This window comes from Mobula birostris, chromosome 13 (genome assembly GCF_030028105.1).
Source record: "Mobula birostris isolate sMobBir1 chromosome 13, sMobBir1.hap1, whole genome shotgun sequence".
In the NCBI taxonomy this organism is placed as follows: domain Eukaryota; kingdom Metazoa; phylum Chordata; class Chondrichthyes; order Myliobatiformes; family Myliobatidae; genus Mobula; species Mobula birostris.
In genome coordinates, this window is record NC_092382.1 from 1,629,946 (window position 1) to 1,652,264 (window position 22,319).

General features: G+C 44.9%; 1 protein-coding gene across 1 annotated transcript in view; it reads right to left on the bottom strand.

Annotated features, from left to right (window-relative positions):
• Nucleotides 1-22,319, bottom strand: part of LOC140208195 (NACHT, LRR and PYD domains-containing protein 12-like) — a 96,662-nt gene that overhangs the window by 47,579 nt on the left and 26,764 nt on the right. The window lies entirely within an intron of this gene.

Here is a 22,319-nt window from a genome sequence, read left to right on the forward strand (position 1 = left end):
TACCCATAGACCTCTATTTTTCTAAGCTCAATGTACCTATTCAGGAGTCAATTAAATGACCCGATTGTATTCGCCTCCAATACCATCGCCCGAATCACATCCCACGCAATCACCACTCTCTGCATAAAAAAAGAAAACTTACCCCTAACATCTCCTCTGTACCTACTCGTGTTGGCCATTTCAACCCGGGGAACAAGCTTCTGACTATCCACATGATCAATGCTTCTCATCATCTTATACAACTTTATCAGGTCACCTCTCATCCTCCGCCGCGCCTAGGAGAGAAGACCGGATTCACTCAACTTATTCTCATCAGGATGTTCCCCAATCCAGGCAACTTCTTTGTAAATCTCCTCTGCACCCTTTCTATAGTTTCCACATCCTTCCTGTAGTGAGGTGGCCAGAACTGAGCACAGTACTCCAAGTGCGGTCTGACCAGGGTCCTATATAGCTGCAACATTACCTCTCGGCTCTTAAACTCAATCCCACAGTTGACGAAGGCCAATGCACCGTATGCCTTCTTAACCACAGAGTCAACCTGCGCAGTAGCTTTGAGTGTCCTATGGACTCGGACCCCAAGATCCCTCTGATCCCCCAAACTGCCAAGGGTCTTACCATTAATATGTATTCTACCATCATATTTGACCTAACAAAATGAACCACCTCACACTTATCTAGTTTGACCTCCATCTGCCACTTCTCAGCCCAATTTTGCATCCTATCGATTCCTGCTGTAACCTCTGACAACCTTCCACACTATCCACAGCACCCCCAACCTTTGTGTCATCAGCAAATTTACTAACTCATCACCCCACTTCGTCATCCAGGTCATTTCTAAAAATCACAAAGAGCAGGGGTCCCAGAACAGATCACGTGAGGCACACCACTGGTCACCGACCTCCATGCAGAATATGACCCTTCTACAAACACTCCTTGCCTCCTGTGGGCAAGCCAGTTCTGGATCCATAAAGCAAGGTCCCTCTGGATCCAATGCCTTCTGACTGTCTCAATAAGCTTATCAAATTTCTTACTGAAATCCATATACACCACATCTACCACACTACCTTCATCAATGTGTGTGGTCACATCCACAAGAAATTCAATCTGGCTCGTAAGGCACGACCTGCCTTTGACAGAGACATGCTGACTGTTCCTAATCTTATTCTGCCTCTCCAAATGTTCATAAATCCTGCCTCTCAGGATCTTCTCCATCAAATTTGCAACCACTGAAGCAAGATTCACTGGTCTATAATTCCCTGGACTATTTCTCCTCCCTTTCCTGAATAAAGGAACAATATCTGCAACCCTGCAATCCTCTGGAACCTCTCTTGTCCCCACTGATGATGTAAAAATCATTGCCAGAGGCTCAGCACTCTCCTCCCTCAACTCTCACAGTAGCCCGGGGTAGATCTCGTCCGGTCCCGAAGACTTTTCCAACTTGATGCTTTCCAGCACCTCCAGCACATACTCTTTCTTAATGTCTGTATGCTAAAACTTTTCAATCCGATGCAAGTCATCCCTACAATTGCCAAGATCCTTTTCTGTAGTGAATACTGAAGCAAAGTGTTCAGTAAGTACCTCTGCTATCATCTCTCATTCTATGCAGGCTTTTCCAGGGTCACAATTGATTGGTCTTATTCTCTCACGTCTTATCATCTTGCTCTTTACATACCAGTAGAAAGCCTTGAGGTTTTCCTTAATCCTGCTCGACAGGTCTTCTCAGGGCCCCTTCTGGCTCTCTTAATTTGATTCTAAAGTTCCTTCCTGCTAGCCTTATAATGGTCTAGATCTCTATTATTTCCTAGTTTTTTGAACCTTTTGTAAGCTTTTATTTTCTTCTTGACTAGATTTTTAACAGCTTTTGTACACCTCAGTTCCTGTACCCTACCACCCTTTCCCTATCTCATTGGAAAGTATCTATGCCGTGAATATTCCCTGAAAATTTGCCACACTTCTGCCGTAAATTTCCCTGAGAACATCTGTTCTCAATTTATGCTTCCAAGTTTCTGCCTGATTGCTTCATATTTCCCCTTACCCCAGTTAGACGCTTTCCTAACTTGTCTGTTCCTATCCCTCTCCAATGTTATGGTAAATTGTGATCACTATCTCCAAAACGCTCTCCCACTGAGAGACCTGACACCTGACCAGCTTCATTTCCAAATACCAGATCAGGTACAGCCCCTCCTGTTGTAGGCTCTATCTACATATTCTGTCAGGAAACCTTCCTGAACATACCTAACAAACTCCACCCCATCTAAGCCCCTGTTCTACGGAGGTGCAAATTATTAGTTGGGAAGTTAAAATCTCCCACCATGACAACCCTGTTACACGTTTCCAGAATCTGTTTCCCTATCTGGTCCTCGATCTCCCTGATGCTATTGGGTGGTCTATCAAGACCTACAGTAGATTTATTGCCCCCTTCCTGTTTCTACCTTCCACCCACAGGCACTCTCTAGGCAATCCCTCCATGACTTCCTCCTTTTCTGCAGCCGTGACACTGTCTCTGATCAGCAGTGCCACAACCCCACCCCTTTTGCCTCCCTCCCTTTCCTCTCTGAAACAGCTAATGACTGGCACTCTCAATAACTATTCCTACCCCTGAGCCATCCAAGTCTCTCTAATGGCCACAACATCATAGCTCCACGTACTGACCCACGCTCTATGCTCATCTGCATTGTTCATGATGCTTCTTGCATTAAAATAGACACATCTCAAACCATCGGTCAGTGTATCCCTTCTCTACTACCTGCCTATCCTCCCTCGCACACTGTCTACAACCTTTCTCTATTTGTGAGCCAACGCCCCCCCCACCCAGTCTCTTCAGTTCGGTTCCCACCCCCTAGCAACTCCCCAATAGCCTTAGCAAACCTCCCCGCCAAGATATTGGTCCCCCTGACATTCAGGAGCAACCCGTCCTTTTTGTACAGGTCACACCTGCCCCAAAGAGTTCCCAATAATCCAGAAATCTGAATCCCTGCCCTTCGCTCAAATCACTCAGCCACACAGTTATCCTCTGTCGCCGTTAGGTCGCATCAGGAAATTCCAGTTGGCGGACGATTTCCCTCCATGCCTCTCTGACATATTGGGAAATCATGTACTTGGCAGGTTACAGCAGCTGTTTGCTTTTGTCTTCTGCCGGGTGAGTTTAAAGAGATCACCACCTCTTGCAGTGTATGACCAGGACGTCTAAATGTCTTGTCGTGCTCTAAGCGCTCCACAACACCTGCTGGCCTGCCTTCCTGACCGTTGGACCATTAACCGGTCTCTTCCGCTCAATCTGCCATGGCCAGACTTCACACGCTGAGAGAGGCAGATCCCCTACCTCACCGAGGGTTGAAGACCCATCGGCTACCCTCACCTGGTTTGGCTCGTCTGCCGAGACGGTTTACCGGGGAGTGGCCACTGCGCGTGTTACAGCTACTTGGAGCCACAGGTGAGAGCTGAGAGCCAGGTGTGGACCAAAGGTGGGCGAGCTGCCCTGAAAAACGACACGGCAGCCCCTGCCCACCAGAGGTGCTACCCCTCCCTAAACACCCCACTCTATTCCTATGCTGACTGTCACGCGGCACAGGCAGTAATCCGGAGATTACTACCTTTGAGGTCCTGCTTCTCACATCCTAACTCCCTGTAGTCTGCATTCATGACCTTGTCTTTTTTCCTACCTATGTCTTTGGTACCAATATGTACCACGACCTCTGGCTGTTCTCCTTCCCACTTCAGGATACCGTGGACGCGATCAGAAACATCCCGGACCTTCGCTGAGATGATTGTTGTGAACCTTGTTAGCAACAACTGTACTGAACGCATTCTCAGGAATATCAGGTATTTGTCCTAGCATAAGTTACAGGGAAAAGCCGTGGTTGCTTTACTGCCCTACTATCACAAAACCAGCCATTTCCATTTCAAGGCCAAAACAGGTCTATCTGAGGACATTTAAACCATTCCGGGGTGAATCTAATAGAAAGAACCTGCAGTTACCAGAATCACTCAGCAGGGAAGGAACAGCACTGTGGAGAGGAACGAAGTTAACGTTTCAGGTTTACAACCTTTCGGCAGTGTGACTTGAAACATTTTCTGTTTTTAGTGCAGACCTCCAGCCTCTTGAGTTTCTGTTTGACTTCCACTGCCTGAGAGACAGTTGAGACTGAGGGGGAATTTCCAAACACGTTTTGAAAACTGAACATTCGGCTCCAATTCTACTGCTGCAAACATTTAATAACCACCTCTCAACTTGAGAGTTGGAATGGAAACTCATCCTCTCCTCAGATTAGCAGTCATTGCTTCCAAAGGAACCCCAGAAACAAACATCTGATCCTAAGCCAGAAATACTCACTCAACACCTCGTAAGCCCAAGCAGCTCGATCACTGGGTCCATTTTACCTGAATCAAAAACTGTGATATCCCAGGACCCAACCTCACAGGGTCACACAGCTGAACCTGTCAATTACCGACCCTAGAATCCTCGCACATCGTCCCCACATCTCACAGTGAGTGGTGTAATCAGGGATTTCCCCACAACCAAAGTCCAGTGACCCCACACTTCTGATTCATTGGGGAAGGAGGAACATCCAGCCCCATCTGCAGATTTACTGACCTGGTCAAATCCCAAATATCCCAGTCTACATCCCAGGATAATAGCCCAAGCACCAATTTTCCAAGGACTCACTCAATACCTCGTAAACCCAGGCAACTTCCAACCCAGGTCCATTTTACCTCGGTGAAAAACTGTGAAAACTCAGGACCCTATGTCACAGAATCACACAGCGGAACCTGTCACTTACCAACACCAGGTTTCTCGCACGTCGTTTCCACATCTCGCAGTGATTGATGTAATCAGGGATTTCCCCGACAACCAATGTACAGCGGCCCGAGACTTCTGATTCATTGTGGAAGGAGGAACATCCAGCCCCATCTATAGAATTACTGACCTGGGTCAAATCCCAAATACTGACAGTTCCATATGCCCAGGACTCCTTGTTACCAGTAATATGCTGCAGTTCTTCAAAAATTAACACTCCTGCATCAACCTATGATGGGCCAGGTATCGGGCTGGAAAACCTGGGCGCGGGTCACATTGTCTCCAGCAGCTAAAGTCTACACATTTTATCATTTTCTTATTGTTGAATGAGATCTGGCCAGCACAATTGGCCATCACATTTCCTGTAGGCTAACAGGAATAATAGAACATAGAGAACATAGAACGTAGAATAGTACAGCACGCACAGTACAGGCCCTTCGGCCCACAATCTTGTGCGGACCCTCAAACCCTGACTCCCATGTAAGTCCCCACCTTAAATTCCTCCATATACCTGTCTAGTAGTCTCTTAAACTTCACTAGTGTATCTGTCTCCACCACTGACTCAGGCAGTGCATTCCATGCACCAACCACTCTCTGAGTAAAAAACCTTCCTCTAATATCCCCCTTGAACTTCCCACCCCTTACCTTAAAGCCATGTCCTCTTGTATTGAGCAGTGGTGCCCTGGGGAAGAGGTGCTGGCTATCCACTCTATCTATTCCTCTTATTATCTTGTACACCTCTATCATGTCTCCTCTCATCCCCCTTCTCTCCAAAGAGTAAAGGCCTAGCTCCCTGAATCTCTGATCATAATGCATACTTTCTAAACCAGGCAGCATCCTGGTAAGTCTCCTCTGTACCCCTTCCAGTGCTTCCACATCCTTCCTATAGTGAGGTGACCAGAACTGGACACAGTACTTCAAGTGTGGCCTAACCAGAGTTTTATAGAGCTGCATCATTACATCGCAACTCTTAAATTCTATCCCTCGACTTATGAAAGCTAATACCCCATAAGCCACCTTAACTACCCTATCCACCTGTGAGGCATCTTTCAGGGATTTGTGGACATGTACCCCGAGATCCCTCTGCTCCTCCACACTACCAAGTATCCTGCCATTTACTTTGTACTCTGCCTTGCAGTTTGTCCTTCCAGAGTGTACCACCTCACACTTCTCCGGGTTGAACTCCATCTGCCACTTCTCAGCCCACTCCTGCATCGTATCAATGTCTCTCTGCAATCTTTGACAATCCTCTACACTATCTACAACACTACCAACCTTTGTGTCATCTGCAAACTTGCCAACCCACCCTCCTACCCCCATATCCAGGTCTTTAATAAAAATCATGAAAAGTAGAGGTCCCAGTACAGATCCTTGTGGGACACCACTAGTCACAATCCTCCAATCTGAATGTACTCCCTCCACCACCACCCTCTGCCTTCTGCAGGCAAGCCAATTCTGAGTCCACCTGGCCAAACTTCCCTGGATCCCATGCCTTCTAACTTTCTGAATAAGCCTACCATGTGGAACCTTGTCAAATGCCTTACAAAAATCCATATAGGTCACATCCACTGCACTACCCTCATCTATATGCCTGGTCACCTCCTCAAAGAACTCGATCGGCTCGTTAGACACAATCCGCCCTTCACAAAGCCATGCTGACTGTCCCTGATCAGACCATGATTTTCTTAATGCCTATAGATCCTACCTCTAAGAATCTTTTCCAACAGCTTTCCCACCACAGACGCAAGGCTCACTGGTCTATAATTACCCGGACTATCCCTACTACCTTTTTTGAACAAGGGGACAACATTCGCCTCCCTCCAGTCCTCCAGTACCATTCCCATGGACAACGAGGACATAAAGATCCTAGCCAGAGGTTCAGCAATCTCTTCTCTCGCCTCGTGGATCAGCCTGGGGAATATTCCGTCAGGCCCCGGGGACTTATCTGTCCTAATGTATTTTAACAACTCCAACACCTCCTCTCCCTTAATATCAACATGCTCCAGAACACCAACCTCACTCATATTGTCCTCACCATCATCAAGTTCCCTCTCATTGGTGAATACCGAAGAGAAGTATTCATTGAGGACCTCGCTCACTTCCACAGCCTCCAGGCACATCTTCCCACCTTTATCTCTAATCGGTCCTACCTTCACTCCTGTCATCCTTTTTTTCTTCACATAATTGAAGAATGCCTTGGGGTTTTCCTTTACCCTACTCGCCAAGGCCTTCTCATTCCCCCTTCTTGCTCTTCTCAGCCCCTTCTTGCTCTTCTCAGCCCCTTCTTAAGCTCCTTTCTTGCTTCCCTATATTCCTCAATAGACCCATCTGATCCTTGCTTCCTAAACCTCATGTATGCTGCCTTCTTCCACCTGACTAGATTTTCCACCTCACTTGGCACCCATGGTTCCTTCACTCTACCATTCTTTATCTTCCTCACTGAGACAAATTTATCCCTAACATCCCGCAAGAGATCTCTAAACATCGAACACATGTCCATAGTACATTTCCCTGCAAAAACATCATCCCAATTCACACACGCAAGTTCTAGCCTTATAGCCTCATAATTTGCCTTTCCCCAATTAAAAATTTTCCTGTCCTCTCTGATTCTACGCTTTTCCATGATAATGCTGAAGGCCAGGGAGCGGTGGTCACTGTCCCCCAGATGCTCACCCACCGAGAGATCTGTGACCTGACCCGGTGCATTACCTAGTACTAGATCTAGTATGGCATTCCCCCTGGTTGGCCTGTCCACATACTGTGACAGGAATCCGTCCTGGCCACACTTAGCAAACTCTGCCCCATCTAAACTCTTGGAACTAATCAGGTGCCAATCAATATTAGGGAAGTTAAAGTCACCCATGATAACAACCCTGTTATTTTTGCACCTTTCCAAAATCTGCCTCCCAATCTGCTCCTTTGTATCTCTGCTGCTACCAGGGTGCCTATAGAGTACTCCGAATAGAGTAACTGCTCCCTTCCTGTTCCTGACTTCCACCCATATTGACTCAAAAGAGGATCCTGCTACATTACCCACCCTTTCTGTCGCTGTAATAGTATCCCTGACCAGTAATGCCACCCCTCCTCCCCTTTTTCCACCCTCTCTATCGCTTTTGAAGCACTGAAATCCAGGAATACTGAGAATCCATTCCTGCTCTGCTGCCAATAAGCCTCCGTAATGGCCACATCATAATTCCATGTCTGTATCTAAGCTCTCAGTTCATCACCTTTGCTCCTGATGCTTCTTGCATTGAGGTACACACATTTCAGCCCTTCTACCTTACTGTCTTTACACCGTTTATTCTGCTTCTCTTTCCTCAAAGCCTCTCTGTATGTTAGATCTGGCTTTACTCCATGCACTTCCTTCACTGCTCGATCGCTCTGGGTCCCATCCCCCTCGCAAATTAGTTTAAACCCTCCCGAACCATGCCAGCAAACCCACCTGCAAGGATATTGCTCCCCTTCGAGTTCAGGTGCAACCCATCCAATCTGTCTCGGTCCAACCTTCCCCAGAAGAGATCCCAATGATCTAAAAATCTGCTCCCTGCACCAACTCCTCAGCCACGCATTCAATTGCCATCCCCTCCAATTCTTACCATCACTGTCACATAGCACTGGCAGCAATCCTGAGAACACCACCTTTGCGGTCCTGTTCTTCAGCCTTCTGCCTAGTTCCCGAAACTCACACCTCAGGACCTCGACCTCATCCTCCTTCCTGCCTATGTCGTTGGTCCCAACATGTATCACGACTTCTGGTTGCTTTCCCTCTGGTACCAGGATGTTGTGCACCCGGTCAGAGACATCCCAGACCCTGGTACCCGGGAGGCAACAAACCATGCGGGTGTCCTTCTCATGTCCACAAAATCTCCTGTCTGCTCCCCTGACTATAGAGTCTCCAATGATGACAGCTCTCCTCTTCTCCGTCCCACCCTTCTGCACCACAGGGTCAGACTCAGTGCCGGAGGCCCTGCCACTGTGGCTCACTCCTGGTCGGTCGTCCCCGCCAACAGTATCCAGGACGGTAAACTTATTATTCAGGGGAATGGCTACAGGGGTGCTCTGCACTACCTGTCAGCTCACCTTCACTTTCCCCCCTCTGACTGTCACCCAATGACCTGCTTCCGACAGCCTAGGTGTGACTACCTCCCTGTAGCTCTCATCTATGACTACCTCATTCTCCCTTATGAGTCAAAGGTCATCCAGCTGCTGCTCCAGATTCCTTTCCACGGTCTTCCAGATCACCCAGCCATGTGCACTTCTGGCAGATGTGACTCTGCGGGAGAGGGGAGTTCCCCCAAGACTGCCACATCTCACATGAGAGGCACATCACCGTCTCAGGAGACATTGAAAAGACTAACTGCGAGCTAGCTTGTCCTCTGCCTCTTCTCAACGAAGCCTCATGAGTCAGAGCCTCAAAGCTCCACTCCTTCACTGGCCCAGTCACTCACTGGCCTCTTTCCACTCTCTGCTTCGCTTGAGTTATCCCTCTAGTTACCTGTTTGAGCTTTTCAAAATGTTTGGTCACCTGACCTCGACTGCCCAATCAGCTGCTTTCTGCTGAGTCTGAGCTATTCAAATCTTGATTGTCTAATCAACAGCTTTCTGCTGATCTATTCAAACCTTGATTGACATGATTGCACAGACCAACTACCAAAACTGTCAGAATCTCTCGAGTCAAAGCCTCAAAGCTCCACTCCTTCACTGGCCCGCTCATGCACTGGCCACTTTCCACAGCAACAAGCACTTAAACCCTGAGGCTAATTCTTAAAGATGTTGAAACTGAAAATGATACCTGTTCTTGTTTGGTCCTAGTTTTGCTTCCTGTAGTGTTATTTTTCAAGCCTCTGTTTTTTTTTTTACAAGTGAGGTCAGATGAGCTGGTAAGACCAAAATCATTGGCGGTAGTGACAATGATTAATACTCTCCCATTTTATAATGTTGAAACTAAAATTGTGATGGCTGTCTTTACCTTACCTCAGGCAGTATTCAATAATCCTCCAAGTAACAAAAACGGATTAAGGAAATAACTCAATGAGCCAAAATACTTCACAATGAAGACAACGGTAGGAGAGAGATTGTTGATATGTAGTATAATCATTGGTGGGACACAGGCTGGACAGAGGTTTAACAAGATGGTTGATAAATATCATTGGAGGTGGTGGGACACAGGCAGCCCGTTAATCCTTTGTTGAGAGTGTGGTTCACGTTATTTGTACTTCAGCCGTTAAGCCGACTCAGTGGACGACGGGCAGCAAGGTGTGTACGTAAAGAACTGTGCACGTGACATCAGATCCTGGTGTGGGGCAGTACTTGTATTGAAAACACCATGGACATTTAATTTTGTTTCAGTGTGACAAAAGTGATAATAATGGCTATCGCCCATCTGTACCGTTGTTTATAGAAGTTTCACTGATGTAAACTAGAAGTATCAGCGGGGTCTACACACAGTGCATTAGTCAACAGAAGAGCTCTCGTCCCTGCAGTCTTTATATTCTGCTAAGCTCAACATTGTGACAATTTTGTCAGGAAAGCATTCGGACAGCTGGTCGCTGAGAGGAATTAAGTTCGCTGGTAATTAAAGTTCGATCAGAGACGGTTCGAGTGAGTGGTTGGGAGTGTCACAGTAAAGGGGCTGAATGGCCGAACTCTCTGCATTGTCCGTCCGGTTTCCGAGCACTGGTGGCAATTTGTGGATCTCCCACAACTGCTGGCGATATGGGGACCTCCGGACACTGATGGCAGTGCGTTGTGGCGAGGGGGGTGGGTGGGCGCGGTGAAGCTCCAAAACAGGCACTGGTGAAACTTCGGCAGGTGCGATGCTAAATCCAAATGTTGCCGGCAGTTCGCCAGTTCGGGCAGCCGTAAAGAGGAGGCTAATATCAGGTTTGTGTAAATCGAGAGCCAGTTGCAGTCGGAAAGAGGCAGGACAGAGCTCTCCCAGTTTTAGTTTTGCTCCTGAGATCCTGTGATTCTATGGGATCAGTCAGTTATGGTTTCCAAAGCTGGGAGGAGCGTGACAGTGAAGGGGATCTATCTGTGTCTGTGGGTAGAGGTGTGGGTGTGGGATGAGTGTTGAGAAGGGCATGGGACTGCAGACAGCCAATGTTGGGGTTAATGGGGTTTAAACACAATATGCAGGGGGATGGGAAATGGAGTGCCCGAACAGTTAGTGGAGAAGTTGTGGAGGCGGATTTTGGTAAGATCATAGACAAAATTAAGTATCAAAACATTGAGCAAGGTGCGAATGGAATCCTAAACTGCGTATCTTTCAATGAAAAAGTATCATAGGGAAGTCTGGATAATAGTGCTGAAGATGAAGTTTCTTGGTTACAAACAGTGACAATGGGTAGTGAAGAGAGGCTGTTGATAGGGCAAAATTGCATTCAACGGGATCAGTTGCACTGTAAAAGTTGGGCAAAATCGAAAAGGGTGAATACAAGACCGATGGGGTTATATCTGAATATGGGCTGTATATGGAACAAAAATGACGGACTTGCAGCACATCCGCCCATTGGCAGGTATGATGATGTAGGCGTCACTGAATCCTGGCTGAAAGAAGATTATAGCTGGGAGCTTAATTTCCCAAGATACAGCTTGTTTCGAAAAGGCAGGCAGGAAGGCACAGAGGGGGCAGTGTTGTTCGTTGGTAAAAAAAATGATTTAAATCATTAGAAGGTGGTGACATCGGCCCGGAAGGTGTTGCATCATTGTGGATAGAGCTAAGGAACCACAAGAATAAAAAAAATCTTAATGGGAATTACCTATAGACCCCCAAGCAGTTGTAAGGATGTGCTGTACAAATTATAATGGGAGATGGAAACTGCATTCCCAAAGGCTAATGTTACAATAGTCATGGTTACTTGAATATGCAGGTAGATTGGGAAAATCAGGCTAGACTCCAGAAGGGGGAATTTCGAGAGCGGCAACGAGAAGGCTTTTTTTTAAATTATTACAGCTGGTGGTTGAAACCACTCGGGGATTAGTTATCTTGGGTTGGCTGTTGTGAACTGAACCACGATTGATGACAGTCCTTAAGTTAAAATAACCCTCAGGGGCAAGTGATCATATTATGATGGACATCACTTTGGAATTTGAGAAGGAGGAGCTAAAGTCAGATGTATCAGTGTTACAGTGGAGTAAAGGGCATTGCAGAAGCATGAGACAGGAACTGGGCAGAACGGATTGGAAAAAAACACTGGCAGCAATGACGGCACAGCAGCAAGGGCTGGAATTTCTAGAAAAGTCCTGCTGTTGTTCGACTATCTGCATACTGATTCAGAACGTCATTGTAGATAGCGAGAAAAAAGCTGAAGGTAGAGAATTGGAGAGCAGGTAAAAACCAACAGAAGCCAATAAGGAGAAAAAAAGCTTAAATATGAAGGCAAAATAACCAATAATATAAAAGACGATACCAAAAGAATTTTCAAGTGTCTGAAGAGTGAAAGAGAGGTTACAGTTGATATTGAACCATTGGAAAGTAATACTGGAGAAGTTGTAAAGGGGGGGGGCGCGAAATTATCAAATAGCGGATGAAATATCTAAATATTTTGTGTCAGTCTTTACCAGAAATCTATCAAATTCGAGTGTCAGGTGTAGAAGTACATGTACATGCCATTATTCAGGAGAAAGAACTTGGGGCACTGAAAGATCCGAATGCAGATATATCACCTGAACCAGTTGACCTACATCCAGTGTTCTAAAAAAGGTAGCGCTGTATCTTTTGCACCAAACAACTTCCAGCTCTTTACTGTACCCATCCCCCTTCCTATTTCACCTATCACCTTCTGTTTTGTCCTCCCACCACCAACAGCCCCCGCTCCATCCCCACGCACCACCTTCTAATTTTGCTCCTCAGCTTTTTTCTCCAGCCCTGATGAAGGATCTCGGATGGAAACGACGACTATGCATTTTCCCATCGATGCTGGTGAATTCCTCCAGCATTTTGTGTGTTTCAAGCAAATGTTTCTATTGTCCGATTTGATTCAGGTTTAATGTTTTGCTTCAGCGCACGGTGACAAAGAGTACATACATCCCGACAATTCGATCTGTTCCAGGGAGCAACTGCGACCTGCATCCCGGTTCAGTTCGGTTGTTGTCATTGCATTAATTTATTGTTTACTTTGGGAGCAGTTTATTGTCAGTCTGTAAACCCAGAGAGAGCTCAGGACAAATATCACTGTGGGTTTATTAAACAGAGACAGCAAACGGAAGTGCACTGTGCACTCTGGTCAAAGTTTATAGATTTGGAATGATCGTTCCTTTTGAACACTGGACATCCCCTTCGCCAGATTTAACTATTGCCCCTCTGCTTACAGCTGCGCTGATCTCAGAGTCGGACCGTTTATAAACCAACCTTCAGCTTTTGTCCACAATAAGGCCATTATAATAAAGAATATGAATATACTTCACCTTCAAATTAGTGCTCACTTACTAGAAATAAATAAACTGATCAAACAGATAAAATTATGATTAATGGTTCTGTTTACTTTTCTCCCTTTGGTGTGTTTCCCCGCTAACACGTTTACTTTACAAAGACATGAGCTATTTCCCCGTACTGAGAGATGGAAACCCCTTTAACATTAAGTTTACCGGAGGTGCATTGTCAGCCAGAGGATGCTGATGGGAGATTTAATAACATTCACATCCCGCATTTACTGTGACCAACGCAGATCATCCTCAATACTTCCTCTCACCTGTAACATCTTACTCACTCGCTCATCAAGGACCTGCAGGATTACAAGATTTATTGAAAGACTCTGCTTCTCCTAAACATGGCCATTTTATTGGTACACAGCTGGTTGATACATATCAGCCACTCATGTGGCAGCAGCGCTGTTAGTTTTTTTTAAGAATGAAGGTCAAGAGCTTTAGACAAAGATCGCTGTAGGTCTATTAAGCAAACACAACAGAAGGAAGGGCACAGTTTACGCTGATAAAAGGTTATGGGTTTGAAGTAATCATTCCTTTTCAACACTGAACATTCCCTTTTAACTGTGCCTCCGCTGCCTGGAGCTGCACTGATCTCAGAATCGCACCATTTACAAAGCAATCTTCGACATTTCTTCACATTGGGATGTATTGTAATAATGGGCACGGCAGCAACACTGTCACCATTACAATCTGAAGATAGCCACGTCCTAAAGAGTACAGCAAGATAAGAATATATTTCCCCTTCAGATTAGTGTTCACTTTCTTAGAATAAACCTTATCAATCAGATAAAATTATGGCTGATGGGTCTGTTTTCTTTTCTCCCGTTGGTACATTTATTTTACGAAAACCTGAGTTGATTCCCTTTACTGAGTGATGAAATCCCCTTTAACATTAAATTCACTGGATGTGTTTTGTCAGCCAGAGTTTGCTTATGGGAGATTTAATAACATTCACATCCCGCATTCCCTGAGCCGAACGCAGATCAGTCTGTGATCTCGGTGCCTCAATCCTGCCTCTCACCTGCAACGTCTTACTCACTTGTTCGTCAAGGACCATTACACTGCAGAATTACAAAATTTAATAAAAGACTGCTTCTCCTGAACGAGGCCATTTTATTGGGTACACCTCTACACCAGCTGGTTAATGCATATCAGCCAATCACGTAGCAGCAGCTGTGTTAGTTTTTTTTAAAGAATGAAGTTTAAGAGGTTTGGATATTATTCAGATCAAAATGCAGAACTGGGGACAAATGTGAGCTCAGTGACATTGACCGTGAAATGATTGTTGGTGCCAGACGGTGCAGTTTGAATGTCTTCAAACCTGTTGAACTCCAGAGATTTGCACACACAGCAGTCTCGGTTTACAGAGAATGGGGCAGAACATATAACACCCAGTGAGAGGCAGTCCTGTGGACAACAATGAGAGAGTGCAGAGGAGAATGGGCAGGCTGGTTCAATCTGACAGGAACTCAAATAACAACTCGTTACAACAGTGGGGTGAAGAAGAGCAGCACTGAACAAGTAACGTGCCGAACATTGACGTGGACGGGATACAATAGCAGAAGACCACAAACATATAATCAATGGCCACTTAGTAGGTACAGGAGGTACACAATAAAGGGCCCACTGAGCGTCGACTTCGATATTTTTAACACCAGCCAGTGCGATTTATTCAGGAATTTTTATTTTAAATATCACTGCCCTATGTACCCATTCTTTGATTAAAACAGAAGTACATACAGAAAACAAACACACACAAGCGCGCGCGCGCGCGCGCACACACACACACACACACACACACACACACACACACAGATGTGTAAAGCAGCACAATTTCAAAGATAACATTGAACTGGTAAAAACACTGGAAACACTGCTATGACGACTGTACGTATTCAAACTAGCGCTCCCACCCAGGGCAGTCTCTGTCATTAACTCGCGCTGAGCTTCCGATTCTGTCACCAGCGAATCCGAGCACCTCATTTTTTGGGGTTCAAACAGACCCACTGCACCCTGAGCAAAGTGCAGTTGATAATCGGCTCATAAAGGCTTCGTCTTAATCAACACACAACTCCATGCCCTGTTCGCTGGCGCATGCATTGAAACACACAAATACCAATTCAAACAGATGGTGCCTAAATCTTTTTTGATGTTTATTGTTCAGTATGTCCCGCTTCCTATCTTTTTCATCGGCTTCTGATTACCACCCCGACCAATGTGATACTGCGCTATGGGCTTTGCAGGCAAACAAACTTTCTCTGGTTAAAGATCAGCTCTTGGTGACACACAGCTCTATCAGCGGATCTCTCCGTCAGCTGTCCTTGGTGAGTCACACAAGTCGTGCTGTACAAACAGAGCAGTTGGGACAGGTTACTGCTGTTCATACGAGAAAGCTGTCATGAATCCTCGGAGCTGCACTTCAGAACAATCACCGTGACCTGCCGCTCGTTGCCCCATCAAGCCGCCGATTTAATGACATCTGCCATTACACTTGTCAGGATAGAGAACGTTGGACTTACGTTTCAGAAAGGGAAGTACAGGCGAGTCACGAAATTACAGGTCGATGCACTTTCCTTGAAAGTGTGGCGGGGGGGGCAGGGTGTAAAGATTCTAGGTGATGGCATTCACTCGCTTCTGGAAAAGATAGTCAATAGCACAAAGAGGGAGGGGAAACAGAGAATATATGGGGAATTAATGTGATCTAAGTGACTTTGACCATGATCACTGGTGCCAGACGTGATGCCCTGAGTATTACAGAAACTTATCATCCCTTGGATATTCACGCACAAATCGCCCGGTTTGTGGGGAATGGTACAGAGAACAGAAAACAAAAAGATCGAGTGGGCGTAGTTCTGTGGACAGAAACGCCTTGTTAATGAGATAGATCAAGGAAATTGTCCAGACTAATTGAATGTTACAGGAAGGTGACAGTAACTCAGATAACCACGCACTCCAACGGCGGCATGCAGAAGTGCATTACTGAATGCGTAACATGCCGAACATTGAACCTGCATGGGGTACAGCAGAAGATCCCGAGCATATGCTCAGTGACCACAATATTGGGTACAGGATGTATATAATACAGAGCCCACTGACGTCCATGTTTATATCAACTGCCAGTGAGAGTTTTAGTTCAAATATCACTCCCAGGGATAGATTTTAAGAGTCGCGAGGTAATGATGCAGCTCTATAAAACTCTGGTTAGGACACACTTGGAGTACTGTGTCCAGATCTGGTCGCCTCACTACAGGAAGGATGTGGAAGCATTGGAAAGGGTACAGAGGAGATTTATCAGGAGGCTGCCTTGTTTAGAGAGTGTGCATAATGATCAGAGATTAAGGGAGCTAGGGCTTTACTCTTTGGAGAGAAGGAAGATGAGAGGAGACATGATAGAGGTATACAAGATATTAAGAGGAATAGATAGAGTGGACAGCCAGCGCCTCTTCGCCAGGGCACCACTGCTCAATACAAGAGGACATGACTTTAAGGTAAGGGGTGGGAAGTTCAAGGGGGATATTAGAGGAAGGTTTTTTTTACTCAGAGAGTGGTTGGTGCGTGGAATGCACTGCCTGAGTCAGTGGTGGAGGCAGATACACTGGTGAAATTTAAGAGACTACTAGATAGTTGTATGGAGGAATTTACGCTGGGGGCGGTTATATGGGAGGCAGGGTTTAAGGCTCGGCACAACATTGTGGGCCGAAGGGCCTGTAATGTGCTGTACTATCCTATGTTCTATGTTCTATATACACTGTCTTGTTAAAAAGCATAAACACACAGAATAAAAATCACTCTTATCCGTAAAGCCACGCAATTTTAAAGACAACATTGAACTGGTAGAAACAGTAGAAATACTACCGTGACCAGTGGTCGTAATAAAACACCATAACATTTTCCCGTATAGTCCCTATCTTTATCTGGTGCTAAGCTCCGGACTCTGCTTTCTGGGAATCCAGGCAGTTGAATGTTACGGCCCGAACAATAAGTGAACACATCCTGAGCAATGTCCAGTCGATAACACGCTCATAAACCTGAACTTCAGTCTATTCAGCACGTAACGCCACACCTTGTTCCACAACGCTTGTGTTAAACCACACAAAGGCTCATCTTGCTTGAATACGACTTTCTAACAAGTGTTCCGAGCCAAAATTAATACTTCTATGCAAGCGGTGCAAAGATTACGTTTCTCTGGAAGTTTTGATCTGTTCCAAAGTGTAAGCACTACTCGCATCCCGGTCCACTTCTGCCGGTGTGGTCGCTTTGAGTTAATGTTCACCTTAGGACCAGTTTATTGTCAGATTATAAACTCCCGCGACAGCTCAGGGCAAAGATTCCTGTGGGTTTATTGCACAGACACAGCAGAAGGAAGGGCGCCGTGAACTCTGATGAAATATTATGCACTTGGAGTATTTTAGTTTATTTTGTAAACTGGACATTCCCTTTCTCCAGATTTAACTGTGCCCCAGACGTCAGGAACTGGCCTCAAGGTCACCCTGTTTGTCAAGAGACAGTGTTTAACAGCTGTCCGTAGTGGTACCAATACAGTAATGGGCTAGTTCTGGAGCAACTGTGCAGAGATTACCATTTCCCAGAAATAACAACCAGACAAAGAGGACAGCAAGTTAAGATACCCTATCCACCTGTGAGGCAACTTTCAGGGATCTGTGGACATGTACCCCCAGATCCCTCTGCTCCTCCACACTATCATGTATCCTGCCATTTACTTTGTACTCTGCCTTGGAGTTTGTCCTTCCAAAGTGTACCACCTCACACTTCTCCGGGTTGAACTCCATCTGCCACTTCTCAGCCCACTTCTGCATCCTATCAATGTCTCTCTGCAATCTTTGACAATCCTCTACACTATCTACAACACCACCAACCTTTGTGTCGTCTGCAAACTTGCCAACCCACCCTTCTACCCCTACATCCAGGTCGTTAATAAAAATCACAAAAAGTAGAGGTCCCAGAACAGATCCTTGTGGGACAACGCCAGTCACAATCCTCCAATCTGAATGTACTCCCTCCACCACGACACGTTGCCTTCTGCAAGCAAACAATTCTGAATCCACCTGGCCAAACTTCCCTGGATCCCATGCCTTCTGACTTTCTGAATAAGCCTACATGTGGAACCTTGTCAAATGCCTTACTAAAATCCATATAGATCACATCCACTGCACTACCCTCATCTATATGCCTGGTCACCTCCTCAAAGAACTCTATCAGGCTTGTTAGACACGAACTGCCCTTCACAAAGCCATGCTGACTGTTCTTGATCAGACCATGATTCTCTAAATGCCCAGAGATCCTGTCTCTAAGAAACTTTTCCAACAGCTTTCCCACCACAGACGTAAGGCTCACTGGTCTATAATTACCCGGATTATCCCTACTAACTTTTTTGAACAAAGGGACGGCATTCGCCTCCCTCCAATCCTCCGGTACCATTCCCGTGGACAACGAGGACATAAAGATCCTAGCCAGAGGCTCAGCAATCTCTTCCCTCACCTCGTGGACCAGTCTGGGGAATATTCCGTCAGGCCCCGGGGACTTATCCGTCCTAATCTATTTTAACAACTCCAACACCTCCTCTCCCTTAATATCAGCATGCTCCAGAACATCAACCTCACTCATATTGTCCTCACCATCATCAAGTTCCCTCTCAGTGGTGAATACCGAAGAGAAGTATTCATTGAGGACCTCACTCACTTCCACAGCCTCCAGGCACATCTTCCCACCTTTATCTCTAATCGGTCCTACCTTCACTCCTGTCATCCTTTTATTCTTCACATAATTGAAGGATGCCTTGGGGTTTTCCTTTACCCTACTCGCCAAATCCTTCTCATGCCCCTTTCTTGCTCTTCTCAGCCCCTTCTTAAGCTCCTTTCTTGCTTCCCTATATTCCTCAATAGACCCATCTGATCCCTGCTTCCTAAACCACATGTATGCTGCATTCTTCCACGTGACTAGATTTTCCAGCTCATTTGGCACCCATGGTTCCTTCATACTACCATTCTTTATCTTCCTCACCGGGACAAATTTATCCCTAGCATCCTGCAAGAGATCTCTAAACATCGACCACATGTTCATAGTACATTTCCCTGCAAAAACATCATCCCAATTCACACCCGCAAGTTCTAGTTTTATAGCCTCATAACTTGCCCTTCCCCAATTAAAAATTTTCCTGTCCTCTCTGATTGTATCCTTTTCCATAATGTGAAATGCAAGGGAGCGGTGGTCACTGTCCCCCAGATGTTCACCCACTGAGATATCTGTGACCTGACCCGGTCATTACCTAGTACTAGATCTAGTATGGCATTCCCTCTAGTCGGCCTGTCCACATACTGTGACAGGAATCCATCGTGGACAAACTTAACAAATTCTGCCCCATCTAAACCCAAGGAACTAATCAGGAGCCAGTCAATATTAGAGAAGTTAAAGTCACCCATGATAACAACCTTGTTATTTTTGCACCTTTCCAAAATCTGCCTCCCAATCTGCTCTTCTGTATCTCTGCTGCTTCCAGGGGGCCTATAGAATACCCCCAATAGAGTAACTGCTCCCTTCCTGTTCCTGACTTCCAACCATATTTACTCAAAAGAGGATCCTGCTGCATTACCCACCCTTTCTGTAGCTGTAATAGTATCCCTGACCAGTAATGCCACCCCTCCTCCCCTTTTTCCACCCTCTCTATCCCTTTCAAAGCACTGAAATCCAGGAATATTGAGAATCCATTCCTGCACTGGTGCCAGCCATTTCCTTAGGCAACCCAAAATAAGTTAAAAAAAATTTACAAGCGCCTTTGTCACAGTTTTGGCTGTTATATTCCTAAGAGGTACTGCCTCTGGAAACCTAGACGCTGTGCACATAATAGTTAACAAATATTGATGTCCAGGTTTAGTTTTTGGCAAAGGACCCACGCAGTCTACAATGATTTTTGAGAACGGCTCACCAAATACTGGAATTGGTTGCAGTGGGGCCATTGGAGTAACCTGATTAGTTTTACCCACAATTTGACACGTATGACATGTTTTAGAAAATGTTGTCACATCTTGTCTTAAACTAGGCCAATAAAAATGCTTAGAAACTTTGTTCATAGATTTCTTTACCCCTAAATGACTACCCAAAGGAATACTATGAGCCCTAGTTAAAATCTCATTTCGATAAACTTTAGGAACTACTACCCGATGATTAACCTCCCATTCCTCACTAGCAGGAATTGTAGGTGCTCTCCACTTTCTCATTAATACTCCATTTTCAAAATAATATCCCACTGACACTTTTTTCAATTTCACTATCCGGAAGAGCTTGTTCTTTTAATTTAATATTTCAGGATTTCTACCCTGCTCTGCTATCATCTTCTGAGATAAAGACAAATCATCCTGGTCAGACTTACTAACAAAATCCTGATCAAATAATGTAAGTAAGAAAGTTTCTGTTACATCCTCAAAATTCGAATCTTGAATTGAACAGTCATGGGTAACAACCTTATCCTGTACATCAGTCTTTTTAGCCATAGCTCTTGTTACAGCACAGGAAGAATCTGCGTTAGGATCCCTCTGTGGTTGCTCAGAATTAGGATTTATTGTTAAATGCACTTCAGGAAAAGCTTGTCCACCTGCTAAGTCATTCCATAAAAAAAGAGATACATCATTCACAAGTAGACTGGATTGTAGTCCAACTTTAACAACCCCTGTAATTAATCCTGACCTTAAATGTACTCTATGCAAATGTACTGGCATGAGGGCACTCCCAACTCCTCTTATATAGTTTACCTCACCAATGTCAGAGTCATCACTAAACTTTAACACTGTCTAATATTAGTGATTGAGAAGCTCCAGTATCCCTAAGTACTCTTATTGGTACCGATTTGGACACCTCTTTCAAGGATACAAATCCTTCTGTTATAAAAGTTTCATATCCCTTCTTAACTTGGTCAGACTCTGACAAATCTTCATTTGTATTTATCAAACCCTGTGAATTTACAGGTGCTTCAATATGCTGCACACAAGCATCTGGGACGGCTTCTTTCTCTTTCTTTGTCAATCGAAAGCAGCTAGCTACTACATGTCCAGGTTTACAAAAATTACAAATAATACCAAAATGTCTTTCCTTCACATATCTCCCTTCATCCTTACTTTTCTCACTAACTTCAGATTTAATTTCTGATTTACCTTGACTCTCTGTGCTATTTTTCCTTTTAAAAATTCTACCTGGAGAAAATTTATTCTTACGAATTAAAACATACTCATCAGCTAATTTAGCAGTCTTCTGCAATGTAGCAGAGTCCCGTTCATTTAAATATGTTCTCACTTCAACAGGAATGCTTCTTTTAAATTCCTCCTGCAAATTCAACTCTTTTAATTTATTATACTCCCCATTCACATTTTTAGAGGAAACTCATCTCTCAAAACACACAGATTTCTCCACATAAGTTTTTTCCACAGATTTCTTCAAATTTCTGAATCTTTCTCTATACGTTTCCGGAACCAACTCATATGCCTTTAATATATGCTGTTTAACAGTATCATAATCCAGTGCTTGCTCAGCATTTAAAGCTGTATAAACTTGTTGTGCCTTGCCTTTAATTACACTTTGTAACATCACGCGGCCATTGCTCTTTCGGCCACTTTAAACTCAGAGCAACACTTTCCAAATGCTGGAAATATTTGTCCACTTCAGCTTCATTAAATGGAGGAGCCAAAATAACCTCACGACTAGCAATAAACTGTTTCGTAGAACCAAAAGACTGATTCCCGGACTTTAATTTCTTCATCTCAAACTCAAATTTCCTCTGGTTTTCAGTTTCTCTTTCTTTAAATTCCCTTATTTTATGAGGCTCCCTAGCCTCGAATTCCTTCTGTTTATTTACAGCTTCTAACTGACTTCTTTCCAAATCAGCTTCTAATTGTTTTAACTTTATTTGTTCAAGATGTAACTGCATTTCCAGATTAGTCATTGGAAACCTAACACCTCATCATCAAACATTTTCAAAGTAATATAATGCTCAGCGATTCTTCTTTGTATTAAAGCCTTTGTGGTATTCTTTGTAATTCTTTTAATATCCAACCTCCTCGCAATCTCCAATACCTCAGGTTTT